Here is a 17,243-nt window from a genome sequence, read left to right on the forward strand (position 1 = left end):
AATTGACCCGAGGTAGGCTACTGAACGTATACAAAGAATGCCAGTACAAATGCTTGCAGGTTCGACTCGGGAAGCACGTCACGGAAATATTGAAACGTTTGAAGTGTCAGTTTCCTCAAGAAATAAATCAGCTAATTTGTGAACACGTACTAATAAATTTCTGGAAACAGAACTAAATAAAGACTTTAGGGGCATGTTCCAGTCCACTACTAATCTCTCCTGTAGGATCAGTCAAAATGAGACCAATTCCTCCACGCACAAAGGCATTAAGCAGTCATTTCTCCCATTCTAAAAAAAAAAGAAAATCATTATACAAGGAACGTTGAATAAGTAGTGCAGCACATTTCTTTTTCTCGACGATTTTCGGTTGAAAAAATGCAGAATCCGTGGTGGGACTTCGTGAAATATTTCCGCCCCAGCCCCTATAGTTCGATGAAGTGGCCCCATACGTAGCGTTCAAAATGGCGTCTGTAACAGAGTTGCTTATCAAGCAGAGAGCTGTCATTTCCTTTTGCCAGAAAACCAGACCATCGCAGGTATTCTTAGGCACTTGCAGAATGTCTGCGGAGACCTGGTAGTGAACAAAATCACGGTGAGTCGCTGAGCTAGGGGTCTGTCACCGTCGCAGTAAGGTCGCCTAAACCTGTCCGATCTCCTGCGTGCGGGCTGGCCGCAAATACTTGTGACTCCTGCTGCTTTGGTATGTGTAGACACTCTCATTGGATGTGATCGACGGGTCAAAATCAACCACCTCGCTCCACAACTGGACGTTCCTGTTGGCAGCGCTGACACACTCGTCCACCTGCTGGGGTACTCATAGGTCTGCGCCCGCTGGGTTGCTCGCCGACAAACAGAAGACGATAAAGAGCAGCGAAGAACTAACTACTTGTGTGGAATCACTTGCGCGTAACGAGGCTGATCATGACCATTTTTTTTAACAAAACGCAATCCTTGGAGTGGCGCCATACCATCCTTCCTATGAAGAAAAAATGCCCTTATGGCAACGGTCTTCCTATGAAGGAAAAATGCCCTTATGGCAACGGTCTTCTGGGACTCTGAAGGGGTTATTATGTTTGATGTCCTCTGTCAAAGTCCGACGATCAGCTCTGAGGTGTTTTGTGCTGCCCCTAGAAGACTGAACAAGCGACTTCATGGTATTCGTGGCCACAAAAATGCAAACGTACTTCTCCTTCTCCATGACAACGCAAGGCCTGACGTTAAGTCTACGCAGTCGTGGAGAGCGCGCAAAACATCGCTAGACTGTTCCTCCTCATCCATCCTACAGTCCCGATCTCACACCTTCCGACATCCATTTGTCTGTCCCAATGAGCGATGCATTCCGTGGGAAGCAGTACGTTAATGATGGGGAGGTTATTGATACAGTAAGGTGGTTCCGACGTCGACTGGTATAGTGGTACCGTATGGACACACAGGCCCCCTCAGTAAGGCGGTGTAAGGCCGTGGTATTGAAACGAAATATATTGAAAAATAGGGTTTTATAGACAAAAGAGTGGGTAATATCTTAGTGTATTGAATTTGTGATTAAAACCAACCTGCTTTCAGAATAAAATGTGTTGCTCTATTTACTGAACGTCCCTCGTATATGACGTAATTGGAGGTAGCATCCGCTATTCAGTTAACGCTGGTCTGCAGTGTATAACTGTAACTGTACATGAAGTTATAGGTGTAAATGGTCACCTGCTTTCAGATTTTGTGTTCGTAAGAGAGTGGCTTGTAGTATATAGTAGGTGTAGGCGAATAAGTGGCGGACACATGTCAAATAATTGTGAATGAGAGCTCCTACAGGATCAAAAAGATACAGGCAGTTTGTAATCACAACATTGCTTTATTGATAAAGATAGTACCACCACATGTGTATTACGTGTTACTTGAATTCTTGTGGGATGGAATAGGGGCCATTTTCGATAGGCATTAAAGTATGAAAAAGAGAACAAAATAGAGCATTACACTTGTAAAATACGCCAAATTTACTTGTCGATAATGACAGTACTATCACCACTTAGAAACTTCATTTGCAGTTACCATTATTACATCAAATTCTGAAACCAGTTTTCTTCAGTTTGAGCCATTTGTCAGTTCGTGAATCTTCTGTCAACAGTAATCTTCGATCTGTTGTACCTTTTCACGTTGTGACCTAGCAATGAGTACTGCTGCATGGACGGCGCTGCACAGTTGCACACTTAGTGTGTGTTCATGACTTATTGGCTCCAAGTCTCACGAGCCGCAAAACAGTAAGCCAACGTGATTCAAATGTTTCGATGGAAACAGCAATGACGTTCCTTGTGTTGTATGTAAGCCTGATATCCTTCTTCATCGACATCCACATCTGCATAGATCATCCACAAGCCATCGTAAGAAGTGTGACGGAGGGTACCTTGTATCACTACTTCTCATTTCAGCTCGTGTTCCACTCGCAAATAGAGCGAAAGAAAAACGACTGTCTCTACCCCTCCGTATGAGCCCTAACTTCTTGTATCTTATCTTCGTGGTCCTTACGCGCGATGTTATGCTGGTGGCAGCAGAAACTTTTGGCAATCAGCTTCAAATGCCGTTTCTCTAAATTTTCCAATAGCGCTTCCCGAAAGGAACACCGCCTTCCCTCCTGGGATTCCCATTTGAATTCTCGAAGCATCTCCGTAACACTTACGTTTTGTCCCAACCTATCGGTAACAAGTCTAGCAGCCTTTCTCCGAATTGCTTCGATGTCTTCCTTCAATCCGACCTGGTACGGATCCCAAACACTTGAGCAGTACTCAAGAGTAGGTCGCACCAGTGTACTATATTCCGTGTCTTTTACAGGTGAACCACTCCTTCCTAAAATTCTCCCAATAAACCGAATTCGACCATTTGCCTTCACTACCACAGTTTTCACACGCTAGCACCACCTCATATCCCTTTGCAACGTTACGTCCAGATATTTAAAAGCCTTGACTGTGTCAAGCTGGACATTAGCAATACTGTATCCGATCGTTACAGGTTTGTTCTTCCTACGCATACGCAGTAACTTATATTTTTCCGCACTTAGGGCTAACTGTCATTCACCACATCAAGTGGAAATTTTGTGTAAGTGGGCTTGTTATCTTCCTACAGTCACTCAACTTCGACACCTTGCCGTACATTACGGCAGCATCAACAAACAACCGCAGATTTTGCTGCCCATCCTGTCCGCCAACCCATTTAAGTATAAAGAGAACAACAGCAGTTCTATCTCATTTCCCTGTGACACCCCTGACGATAACCTTGTCTCTGATGAACACTCGCCACCGAAAAAAACTACTGTGTTCTATTATATCTATAAACATATTCCACATGCTCATACCTTCGTTAATAACCTGCAATGGACCACCGTGTCAAACGGTTTTCGGAAATCTAGACATATGGAATCTGCCTGTCGCCCTTCATCCATAGTTCTCAGTATTTTCTCAGAGAAAAGCGCAAGCTGAGGCTCGCAAGGGCGATGGTTTCTAAAACGGTGCTGATTCGTGGACATAAGCTTCTTCACCTCAACAAAGTTTATTATACTCAAACGGAGAATGTGTTCAAGGATCCTGCAGCAAACAGGAAGTTAGGGATATTGGCCTGTAATTTTGCGGGTCCTTTCTTACATACTGGTGACACCTGCGCTTTTCTCCAATCGCTTGGGACTTTGTGCTAAGTGACAGATTCACGATAAATGGAAGCTAGTTAAGGGGTCCGTGTCGTAGAGAACTCTTTGTAAAATCTAACTGGGGTTCCTTCCGGATCTGATGATTTATTTGTTTTCAAACCTTTAAGCTGCTTCTCTACGCCAAGTATTATTTCTATGTCGTCCATATGGGAGTCTGTCCATTGCTCAAATGAGTATAATTGTACGATTGTCCTGTGTGAACGATTTCTTGAACGTGAAATTTAACGTTTAGCTATCTTCAACTACCACGCCAGGCTGGTCTACAAGGGACTGAATGGAAGCCGTAGACCCGCTTAGCGATTTTACATAAGACCAAAATTTCCTCCACTTCTCTGCCAGGTCTTTTGCTGAGGTGTGACAGTGGTAATGTTGTGTGCTTCGAGCATTGATCTCTTCACAGACGCACGAATCTCAACTAACTTTTGATTTTCGTCATTTGTGCGTTCCCTTTTGAACCACGAGTGCTACAGCATCTGATTCCTCAGTATCTTACGAATTTCGTTATTAAACATTGGCGGGTCTTTTCCAACCTCTATCCACTTACTAGGCACGTAACGCTCCAGACCACGATCTACAATCTGCTTAAACTTTGGCCATGATTCCTCTGCATCCATCATTCTGGTATTAAGGGACGACAATTCACTAAGTAAGGTGTTAATAATTGTTTATCTGTTCTGTCTAGCAGAAACACTATCCTACCCTTCTTGACAGATTTATTAACTTCCGTAATCATAGATGCTATAATGACATCATGAGATGACATTATCGATAAGTTGCGGCCTGTCTGTAGCTACGAGGTCTAAGATATTTCCACTGCCCGTGGGCTACCAAGCAGGCTGTTCGGGACAGTTTTCAGAAAACGTGTTCGAAAGTATTTCGCATAACTGTCTGTCTGTACCCCCCGTAATGAACCCATAGACACCCCTTGACTTGCTTCTGTCAACTTGAGAAAATCAGGTTCGAAGCTTCCCCTTCTGGACCGTTGGAGACCACTCACTTGCTACACTTCTTTGCATCTGAAGAGACCTCAGCCGCAGCGTGCTATAGTCTGAAGAGTCGGGCTGGTGGCAGTCCGGTGACATCTTCGCGTAAAGTCCTAGCAGTTGTCTACTTTGTTTACTGTATCGCAAGCGGAGCACCAAAAAGAAACTGTAATCCGGTCGGAATCACTGTGTCGTTGGATTTGTGTGTGTGTGATTTGGATTACAACAGGACTTGTTGAGACTGGGTGCATAAGTCATTATAAGTCGGGTTTCTGACATTGCTTGCAGGGACTGGGTTTAAAAAATTCTTCTATATCTATTAAAAGGAACTCTGTCCCTGAGGGACACAATCGCATTTTTATTTTGATAGACTGGCGGTACAGTCTGCGATATTCGCGGCAAAGCCTCTGTAAGTTTAAACAATTTCTTTGTCAGTCATGTGGTGTGAGACATTGTTTATGCTGACTCTTACACTGAAAGTAATAATTGTTTTCTCAAATATCTCTGCGTCTGTGAAACACATATTTCCAGCAATGCAAGTTTTTTTTGCATGTCTATTAGACACTTATTTCCAAAAATGATACTTTTATTTCTGGTCAGTAGAACGGGAGGCAGCTGACTGTCTTTACTTTTAGACATTCCTTTAAGTTACAAGGCCTAGCAATTTTGTGATATATTATACAGGTGGGAAAAATGGAGCAGGTTCCATTACGCCACGAAAGAGAGAGAGGAGGATCTAAATTTTTAAGACAAGTTTGCTAGGACGTGAGAGAAGTATATAGAGAGGAAACGTTGAGTATTTATTCCTCGACCGTTCCGATCGTGATTCTTCATTTCCTGCTGAAAGAAGCAACCTTAGATTTTCCTCTGATGCATAACACACTGTTGAGGGTGCTGATTTCGTTGCACAGGGTTCTAAACAAATAATGGTGTTTCAGTTTGGTTTATAAAATGAAAAAATGGATTTCGTCGTGAGTCAAAAGAACCGGGGAATACTGGGCATAACATGCGCTGTTAAAAACTAAGTTAGTAACGCTAAGATAGAAGGTCTTTGATGTTCGGTGATCAACTCACAGAACAAATTGTGAAATTGACAAACGTGAACTTGGAATAATATATCAGCTAAGTAAGTGCAAATCTACTGATATGTGTGACAAAAAAGCGTTAATCACGCTTTCTATGCCAACTGTAAATCTGGGAATGAATATATACAATCATTGTTCTCTACTGACTCAAGAGGCACGCCTACAATAAGAGGGGCCCAGTCGGTTAAGCGGTTACTCTATTTGCGATTTGATGACCCTGAAAGAAGAGAAATACGTAAGAAGGAAGATAATTCAGAACCAGTTTCGGAATTTTTTTCGAAAGTCTTTAGTAATAATCGAAAGATATACTCCTTTTGGAGAATAGACTTGCGAAGATGAAATTCTTGTGCCATTTCGTGGCAGATATGGCTTCAAAGTGAGCTTGCACAAAAATCCCGCCAAATATGTAATAACAATCTTGTGTCTAACATATTCCAGCACATCATATATATACAGTGCCTATATAGTAAGGTTTCTGACAGTGCAGGACTGGGCAATGAGGAAGAAAACTTGATGATCCTATGCAAACAGTTCTTCGATTATATCAAAAGTTCAAATGGATGTGAATTCCTAAGGGACCAAATGTCTGAGGTCATCGGTCGCTAAACTTACACATTACTTAAATTAACTGATGCTAAGAACAAAAGACACACCCATGCCCGAGGGAGAACTCGAACCTCCGGCGGGAGGGGACGCGCAGTCCGTGACATGGCGCCTCAAACCGCCCGTCCACTCCGCGCGACTCTTTGATTAGTGTACCCAGTTTTAAATATTAACGGGAACGTAACCGCTTACAATTGGTTTTCTCCGTAGAACTTCATATTAAGAAGTTAACCTACATAGGTACACGGAAGAAAAATAAACCAGAAATTCCAAATAAACACCTGCCTCCTAATAACAGGACTGCTATCTCCACTCTTTAAGGATTCAGTGGTAAAGCTACTCTGTTGTCAACAGTCCCGAGAAAGTACAAACCTGTAACACTATTTCCGAGTACGAATTTCTCAAAGGGAGTGGATGGAAACTCTGTCCTTCTGCAACAGCGCCAATGTTGGAATAGACACTCTGAACCAAATATTTCCAAACTACTTATTCATAGAAACTGTAGACCCTGACCTCTAGCACTGTTTTATACATTAATAAAAACAATACAGTGAACAGCTACATTCCCTTCTTCCTCTGGAGAACATGCTGACCACTCTAGTCGAGAGATGTCGTCATCCTGAAGGAAGTCATTCACAAGATGTGCACGATGGGGGCGGGGGGCGGTGAGAATTGTCTTCCATGAAGACGAATGCCTCGCCAATATCCTGCCGATATGGTTGCACTAGCGGTCGGAGGATGGAACTCACGTGTCGTACAGCCGTTACGGCGCCTTCCATGACCACCAGCGGCGTACGTCGGCCCCACATAACGCCACCCCAAAACAGCGGGTAACCTCCACCTTGCTGCACTCGCTGGACGGTGGGTCTAAGGCGTTCAGCCTGACCGGGTTGCCTCCAAACACCTCTCCAACTATTGTCTGGTTGAGGCGTATGCCACACTCATCGGTGAAGAGAACGTGATGCCAATCCTCAGCGATCCATTCGGCATGATGTTGGGCCCATCCGTACCGCGCTGCATGGTCTCGTGACTGCAAAGATGGACCTCGCCATGGACGTCGGGAGTGAAGTTGCGCATAATGCAGCCATTCGCGCACGGTTTGAGTCGTAACACGACATCCTGTGGCTGCATAAAAAGCATTATTCAACATGGTGGCGTTGCTATCAGGGTTCCTCCGAGCCATAATCCATAGGTAGCGGTCATCCACTGCAGCAGTACCCCTTGGGCGGCGTGAACGAGACATCTCATTGGCAGTTCCTGTCTCTCTCTATCTCCTCCATGTCCGAACAACATCTCTTTGGTTCACTCCGAGCCGCCTGGACACTTCCCTTGTTGAGAGCCCTCCCTGGTACAAAATAACAATGCAGACGCGATCGGACAACCATTCGCATCAACTCAAACCACCCACCAGCACGCAGACTCTCAAGTTTCAGAGACATGCTACACAGGCTCAACAAAACTCCACTGGACAAACTCAACTACTCACAGGAACTAAATACAGTGCACCAAATAGCCAGAGAGAATGGGTACAACACACAAATGATAAACAAACTGAACAACAAAATTTAAAAACAAATTAAAAGTGAACAAACCATCACCAAATCACCAGCCACAACAGAGAACCTAGAAAACAAGCTCCAGACAAATACAGGATACCAGGAAGACCCTACAAAGAGTACAGTATGGCACACACTGACATACAGTAACAAAAACATACACAGGGTGGGAAACATACTGAAGAAACAAGGGCTACAAATATCATTCCGCACAAATAACACAGTACAGAAGAATCTAAGGTCTAAGAACACCTCTGCAGGCAAACCATCCAAAGCTCTAATATATCAGTTAACCTGCAGTTCATTCCAGTCGGTCTACATAGGCCAGACATGCAGAAATTTCTTTTTCCATCTCTCTCTCTCTCTCTCTCTCTCTCTCTCTCATGAGCACACACACAAACACACACACACACACACACACACACACACACACACATTCATAATCAGCTCATAACAAACACAGACCAACGATGAACAAGGGAGCAACGACAATAACATGACACATCTCACTGGGGGTATTGTCAGAAGTTTGTGCTCAGATCTCATTTCGTCACATTTTGTGTAAGTGCATGTGAGGTGAAATAGTGACCGGAAATTTATGAAAAATGAGTGAAAGCAATGCACTAAATAGTAACTGATTGAGACACCAACGAGGCACACGAAACAGGACGGAAAATGTAAGTACAGAAACGTACATAACCTCTACCCTCGAAACAGCTCTCCACAAAAATGCAATAATTTTCTTCATGGCTTGTTTGAAAATGACATGCTGTCAAAAAAACGACGGAAACGAGCACTAAAATCGATTTACAATGATACAGTTTAATTAGCGATGTAATTTTAAGGTGAGTGTCCAAAGCAAAACGAAGCATATTGCAAATATTGTATTTCTTAGGCCTACAGTAGTTAAATTACTACAAATGTGATATTATCCTTTACAGAAATGAAGAATTTAACCAACAGAAGATAACACATTGGTGTCGAAACATGTCTGGGGAAATATAAAAATAAACTAATTGTGTTTGCATAAAGCTGATTTCCAAAACAACCCAGTTTTTTAATCGCAAACATGGTAGAACGAAAAGAGAAGCTTCAAATCTTAGTAAAATGAATAAGTCTGTGAGTTTTGTATGAACATCCATCCATATTGTGCGATGCTATAGTGTTTAGTTTCATTAATTGTGTATCAAGATCAGATAGTCTGTTAGCAGTTGGGTACACATGAATTGTCTTTACCTGAGCTCTTTCTATAAAAACATTATCAATTAGCGTTCTACCATTTTATTGCACATGAGTGGGAAAAATGACTACCGAAATTAGATGGAAACACACAAATAAATCAACTTCATTTTTCTTCTACATTTTAAGAAATTTATATCGAAATTTCCACAAACTACCATTTCTTTTTGTCAGATAGGTAGCTCAATAACACATCCAGATTTCTCATAAATAGACGAAACTTTCCCAGAGCTGATCTGTAGACTGTTATAATTATAAGAGAAGTATTCTGCAGTAACAACTCAGAAGCTCTTCCTTTTAGGTTCTAATCAACATATAAACTATATTTTCAATGTTTTTGACTTTGTGCCCAGCTTTTATTTATGTTGCAACTACTACTTTTCCCATGTTAATTGAGGTAATAGTTTCAGATGTTGTTTCTTTGAAACTGAAGCAACTGATTATCAAAAGGCGACACATAGCGTACAAATCGATCTTTCTTTATACTTATTTGCAAGGTTTTGTTAAATACCCAAACTCTTAATTATGAAGGTAACCCTCTAACGGTAAGGATGGGGTTGGATCCGACCCCAGCGAGTCTGTTTTGCTTATAACTCCCCACTCCCTTTTCTGAGAGCGCTGCAGTTCCAGCTACCCTACCAGCCAGTCGTCCCGAGAACGCCGAGGAGGCCACGTCAGTCTGGTGAGTGACCTGCAGCTACCCTCTCTATCCGAAACCTACATTACCCGCGCTCGGGTTGGATCTGACCCCACCTTACTGTTTACGTCACAGTTATCCGTTTTTTTTTTTGAGGAGGATTCAGTCCCATATTGATGTTTATATTACATCTAAGTTTTGTTTTCTCTTCTACTATCTCACTAAAATGGCGCATCAACTCCTTAGAATTCCTGAGGAGATATACGAGTTTCTCCGACAGGAGCCTGAGTCAGAGGATGGCGACTATATCGATGCAGAAAACTATTCAGAAACCGAGGATGATGTATTATCTAATACTGATGACGAGGATGATGTATTTCATTGTGCGGCAAGAGCTGTCGAGTTTGATAATTCTCAGTCATATATAGATGAAGAGAGAAATTTTGAGCTAGGTAAAGACTTAGAGACAATATGGACCAACAAACTCATCCATTCCAAATGGTCTAGGACAACAGCGTCAAATATTATTACTCATCTCCCTGGTCCACGTGGAGAAGCAAGTGGGGTTACTAGTGAATTGGAAATATTTTTGTTATTTATACATTCGAAAATTATAGAAAAAATTGTTTTCTACACAAATCTTGAAATCGAGAAATCTAGGCAAAAGTACAATATTGTCCAGTGGTTCCATTCACTAACAGAGAGCGTTGAAATAAAAGGGTTGATGGGCCTTCTCTTCAGGAGTGGTGTCCTAAAACGTTCTATGCTCAGTTAGATGAGATGTTCTCAGCAACCTATGAACCTCCAGTATTCCGTTGCACTGTGTGCAAGAAAAGGTTTGCATCTCTTCTAGAAAAACTCCGCTTCGATGATAAAGCCATCAGAGAGGCCAGAAAAATCAACGAAAAATTTGCGGCTTTCAGAGAAGTGTGGGACATGTTTGAATCTAACGTTGAAAAAAATTATAGTCCATCTGAATATGTCACAGTAGATGAGACTCTACTGAGTTTTCGGGGTGCCTGTCCATTCAAAACGTATATCCCATCGAAACCCGACAAATATGAGTTGAAAATAATGTCACTATGCGACGCAAGGACATTCTATATTTTGCGTGGCATTACATACACTGGCAACGACAACAGAATAAAGAGGAGACCTGCCTTTACCTGCCCAGTCGGTTTTGCGCCTGACGGAATCTATCAGGGGTTCTAATACAAACATTACAGCGTAAATTGGTTCTCCTCACTGGAGGTGACTGACGCCCTCCTCCAAAAGAAACTCACATTTGTAGGTACATTGAGGAGGAACAAACCGCAAATACCACCATCAATGCTGCTTTCCGCTCCAGTAGGCTCTTCAACATTTATGTATCAGGACGACAAGACTTTGGTGTCATTTACCCCAAATAAAAATAAAAATGTTTTACTGATATCGTCTATGCACTTCTCTGGAGAGATAAATGAAAAATCAAATAAGCCTGAAATTGTGGAGTTCTACAATCTAACTAAAGGAAGGGTCGATGTATTAGATATGCTTTGCCACAGTAGGACCACAAAAAGAAAATCGAGAAGATGGGACATGCGGTACTTTTATGCTATTTTAGACATCACTGCTATAAATAGTTTTATCATTTACAAAATCAATAGCAAAATGGCCAGCTTTTCAAATGACGCAAGAATATCATTTCTCAAAAACCTTGTGCTCTCTTTGATAAACCTCTTGTGGAAAAGAGGTTGAATGACACACATGTTCCCGTGAGCTCCGTTCGTCTATTGGAAAACTTTTAGAAAATGAACCAATCGAATTAGACAAGCTTACCCAAGCACAGCCATTAATGAAAAGAAGATGTGATTTATGTGACAGATCAAAAGATAGGAAGGGGAATGCTTTTTGTAGTAAGTGTAATCGTTCTATATGTGGGGAGCATAAAGTTATTATATTCCCTGGCTGTAAAGAGACTGAGATGTGATAAATTGTGCCAAATATGTATTTTCAGATCTGCATGTGATCGTTTCCAGCATAGCATTGTACATTTATTATTTGTTCGAATTACATTACGTGTACAAAGATATTTATTATTGAGAACTTTATATTTCGAAACTGCTGACACTATAACTATTTTCTACAATTAGTAAGACCCCCCCATGAACCATGGACCTTGCCGTTGGTGGGGAGGCTTGCGTGCCTCAGCGATACAGATGGCCGTACCGTAGGTACAACCACAACGGAGGGGTACCTGTTGAGAGGCCAGACAAACATGTGGTTCCTGAAGAGGGGCAGCAGCCTTTTCAGTAGTTGCAAGGGCAACAGTCTGGATGATGGACTGATCTGGCCTTGTAACAATAACCAAAACGGCATTGCTGTGCTGGTACTGCGAACGGCTGAAAGCAAGGGGAAACTACGGCCGTAATTTTTCCCGAGGGCATGCAGCTTTCCTATATGATTAAATGATGATGGCGTCCTCTTGGGTAAAATATTCCGGAGGTAAAATAGTCCCCCATTCGGATCTCCGGGCGGGGACTACTCAAGAGGGTGTCGTTATCAGGAGAAAGAAAACTGGCGTCCTGCGGATCGGAGCGTGGAATGTCAGATCCCTTAATCGGGCAGGTAGGTTAGAAAATTTAAAAAGGGAAATGGATAGGTTAAAGTTAGATATAGTGGGAATTAGTGAAGTTCGGTGGCAGGAGGAACAAGACTTCTGCTCAGGTGACTACAGGGTTATAAACACAAAGTCAAATAGGGGCAATGCAGGAGTAGGTTTAATAATGAATAGGAAAATAGGAAAGCGGGTAAGCTACTACAAACAGCATAGTGAACGCATTATTGTGGCCAAGATAGACACGAAGCCCACGCCTACTACAGTAGTACAAGTTTATATGCCAACTAGCTCTGCAGATGACGAAGAAATTGAAGAAATGTATGATGATATAAAAGAAATTGTTCAGATAGCTAAGGGAGACGAAAATTTAGTAGTCATGGGTGACTGGAATTCGAGTGCAGGAAAAGGGAGAGAAGGAAACGTAGTAGGTGAATATGGATTGGGGCTAAGAAATGAAAGAGGAAGCCGCCTGGTAGAATTTTGCACAGAGCACAACTTAATTATAGCTAACACTTGGTTTAAGAATCATGATAGAAGGTTGTATACATGGAAGAACCCTGGAGATACTAAAAGGTATCAGATGGATTATATAATGGTAAGACAGAGATTTAGGAACCAGGTTTTAAATTGTAAGACATTTCCAGGGGCAGATGTGGACTCTGACCACAATCTATTGGTTATGACCTGTAGATTAAAACTGAAGAAACTGCAAAAAGGTGGGAATTTAAGGAGATGGGACCTGGATAAACTGAAAGAACCAGAGGTTGTACAGAGTTTTAGGGAGAGCATAAGGGAACAATTGACAGGAATGGGGGAAAGAAATAGAGTAGAAGAAGAATGAGTAGCTTTGAGGGATGAAGTAGTGAAGGCAGCAGAGGATCAAGTAGGTAAAAAGACGAGGGCTAGTAGAACTCCTTGGGTAACAGAAGATATATTGAATTTAATTAATGAAAGGAGAAAATATAAAAATGCAGTTAATGAAGCAGGTAAAAAGGAATACAAACGTCTCAAAAATGAGATCGACAGGAAGTGCAAAATGGTTAAGCAGGGATGGCTAGAGGACAAATGTAAGGATGTAGAGGCTTATTTCACTAGGGGTAAGATAGATACTGCCTACAGGAAAATTAAAGAGACCTTTGGAGATAAGAGAACCGCTTGTATGGCCATCAAGAGCTCAGATGGAAACCCAGTTCTAAGCAAAGAAGGGAAAGCAGAAAGGTGGAAGGAGTATATAGAGGGTCTATACAAGGGCGATGTACTTGAGGACAATATTATGGAAATGGAAGAGGATGTAGATGAAGATGAAATGGGAGATACGATACTGCGTGAAGAGTTTGACAGAGCTCTGAAAGACCTGAGTCGAAACAAGGCCCCCGGAGTAGACAACATTCCATTGGAACTACTGACGGCCTTGGGAGAGCCAGTCCTGACAAAACTCTACCATCTGGTGAGCAAGATGTATGAAACAGGCGAAATGCCCTCAGACTTCAAGAAGAATATAATAATTCCAATCCCAAAGAAAGCAGGTGTTGACAGATGTGAAAATTACCGAACAATCAGTTTAATAAGTCACAGCTGCAAAATACTAACACGAATTCTTTACAGACGAATGGAAAAACTAGTAGAAGCCGACCTCGGGGAAGATCAGTTTGGATTCCGTAGAAATACTGGAACACGTGAGGCAATACTGACCCTACGACTTATCTTAGAAGAAAGATTAAGGAAAGGCAAACCTACATTTCTAGCATTTGTAGACTTAGAGAAAGCTTTTGACAATGTTGACTGGAATACTCTCTTTCAAATTCTAAAGGTGGCAGGGGTAAAATACAGGGAGCGAAAGGCTATTTACAATTTGTACAGAAACCAGATGGCAGTTATAAGAGTCGAGGGACATGAAAGGCAAGCAGTGGTTGGGAAGGGAGTAAGACAGGGTAGTAGCCTCTCCCCGATGTTATTGCATCTGTATATTGAGCAAGCAGAAAAGGCAACAAAAGAAAAATTCGGAGTAGGTATTAAAATCCATGGAGAAGAAATAAAAACCTTGAGGTTCGCCGATGACATTGTAATTCTGTCAGAGCCAGCAAAGGACCTGGAAGTGCAGTTGAACGGAATGGACAGTGTCTTGAAAGGAGGATGTAAGATGAACATCAACAAAAGTGAAACGAGGATAATGGAATGTAGTCGAATTAAGTCGGGTGATGCTGAGGGAATTAGATCAGGAAATGAGACACTTAAAGTAGTAAAGGAGTTTTGCTATTTGGGGAGCAAAATAACTATGATGGTCGAAGTAGAGAGGACATAAAATGTAGACTGGCAATGGCAAGGAAAGCGTTTCTGAAGAAGAGAAATTTGTTAACATCGAGTATAGATTTAAGAGTCAGGAAGTCACTTCTGAAAGTATTTGTATGGAGTGTAGCCATATATGGAAGTGAAACATGGACGGTAAATAGTTTGGACAAGAAGAGAATAGAAGCTTTTGAAATGTGGTGCTACAGAAGAATGCTGAAGATTAGATGGGTAGATCACATAACTAATGAGGAAGTATTGAATAGGATTGGGGAGAAGAGAAGTTTGTGGCACAACTTGACCAGAAGAAGGGATCGGTTAGTAGGACATGTTCTGAGGCATCAAGGGATCACCAATTTAGTATTGGAGGGCAGCATGGAGGGTAAAAATCGTAGGGGGAGACCATGAGATGAATACACTAAGCAGATTCAGAAGGATGTACGTTGCAGAAGGTACTGGGAGATGAAGAAGCTTGCACAGGATAGAGTAGCATGGAGAGCTGCATCAAACCAGTCTCAGGACTGAAGACCACAACAACAACAATTAGTAAGAGATGTTTCTCATTTATTTTCTATCTTTAGAATTTCTAAAGCACTCAAGTTCCTAGTTAATGACTGAATCTATTGATTTTTACTATGTTTTCAATAATTTTATAGAGAATATTTCTATTAAGGTATTCTTTTGTAATCAAGTTCCTATTTTTTTTTCAAAGTACTTTATGTTCTCATTTATTGAGTATAAAAATAAAAAAAATCGATATTTGGAGGGTGGGGTCTGATCCAATCCGACCTTATCGTTTATGTCAGGAAACTTCAAAAAAATGGTTCAAACGGTTCTGAGCACTATGGGACTTAACATCTGAGGTCATCAGTCCCCTAGACTTAGAACTACTTAAAATTAAAGACATCACACACATCCATGCCTGAGGTAGGATTCGAACCTGCGACCGTAGCAGTCGCGCGGTTCCGAACTGAAGTGCTTAGCACCGCTCGGCCAACGCGGCCGGCCAGGAAACTTCACCTTACCGTTAGAGGGTTAAAATTTTACTTCATTAAGTTATTACTTCATAAATGCTGCCAAAACTGTCATCCTATTACGGACGTCGTGGATGGTTGTTTAGCCGAAACCGTCAACCAAGAACACATAAAAGTGAGATGAACATTTTAAAATCTGTTTTCGTCTAGTATTATTTTTACCGTTCGTATTATTGCTGTGATTGTGACCATTATTACCCTTTCCGAATTGCGATAGAAGGTGATAAAAGTGAGATGAACTTTTTAAAATCTGTTTTCGTCTAGTATTATTTTTACCGTTCGTATTATTGCTGTGATTGTGACCATTATTATCCTTTTCGAATTACAATAGAAGGTGCCCTATTCAATATTACATGGATGAAAGGACGAGGCAAGTTTAGGTAAACTTCGAAGGAGGTAACTAAGTACTCAGCGCCCCAGAGCCTGCGGTGTATTGTCCAGGTCACTGTAGGGCTTATTTACCGGTGTGGGCCTAAACTGCTCAGAATCTCAAATGTTGGACTGGTAGCTGTAGTGGAGAACGCTGTCGAACTTCGGAGGGATGAATAGCGGCTCTGTGGCAGTGAGAAACAGCAAATACCGACGCTGGGGGACGGCGGCGGGTCTCGGTAAACAGGGAACACCAGGAAATCCTCTGTCAGGGGGAGTGGCCGACCCCGGCAAACTGTGCTCCAAGGACGTCGCTAGACAGTGAGATGTTACGCCGGAAATCTTGACTGAACAACTTGTTGAGAAAATCACGACAGCTATAATAGTGCTGCAGTTGACTAAGTTTCGTGTTTGACACGTATTACAACCTCATGTCACTCAAAGTCACTCATGGAGAAATAAAACAATTTTTTACCGTGCTGTTATTGTAGATAACAACACGACAGACATAAGCAGCAACTATTTACGTACCTGCAGGTGCTTCTAGAGTTATCTGGCTTAGTTTCTGTCTTCAATCAAATGAAGTTACTATCCTGCTTCTGAAAGATCTGCTTTCCTGACAAATTTATGCGTTTCTCCTACCACTAAATTTGTCATATGGTGCTATTACACAGAGCGAGGTCTCTAGTATGTGGAAGGAAGTTAGGGATACATATTTTATTTAACTGCAGCATAAAGAAGTGTCAACATTATGTGATGTGTTTTACTGCAAGTATTAATTTTAATATGACATAAAATGCCGATTTTAAGATATCCTCCAGTGGAATAGAAGGGGCTACCCAGCGTTAACTTCTTTAATTCAGCCCTCAGCCACCCAGTACTGCCAGTAGCACATTTAATACGTTTTGGTTGGTTGTTGGGAACAGATGAACGTAAGGGTCTGACACCTTTCTGTGATAATGCTGTTCAATTGTTTGTAGAGATTTTTTTGGTCCTTGTATTACACCCACCAAAAGCACTATATTATTAGATGAGAGAAATACTCATAACAGCGTATGACGTTAATTAACAAATGCACTGGGAAGTAACTCCCAAAAACCTATCTTTTTGAACAGACGCTGCAGGCTCTCATTACGCTAACACATCACATAATATCTATAACTC

Source organism: Schistocerca cancellata, chromosome 6, assembly GCF_023864275.1.
Source record: "Schistocerca cancellata isolate TAMUIC-IGC-003103 chromosome 6, iqSchCanc2.1, whole genome shotgun sequence".
Taxonomy (NCBI): domain Eukaryota; kingdom Metazoa; phylum Arthropoda; class Insecta; order Orthoptera; family Acrididae; genus Schistocerca; species Schistocerca cancellata.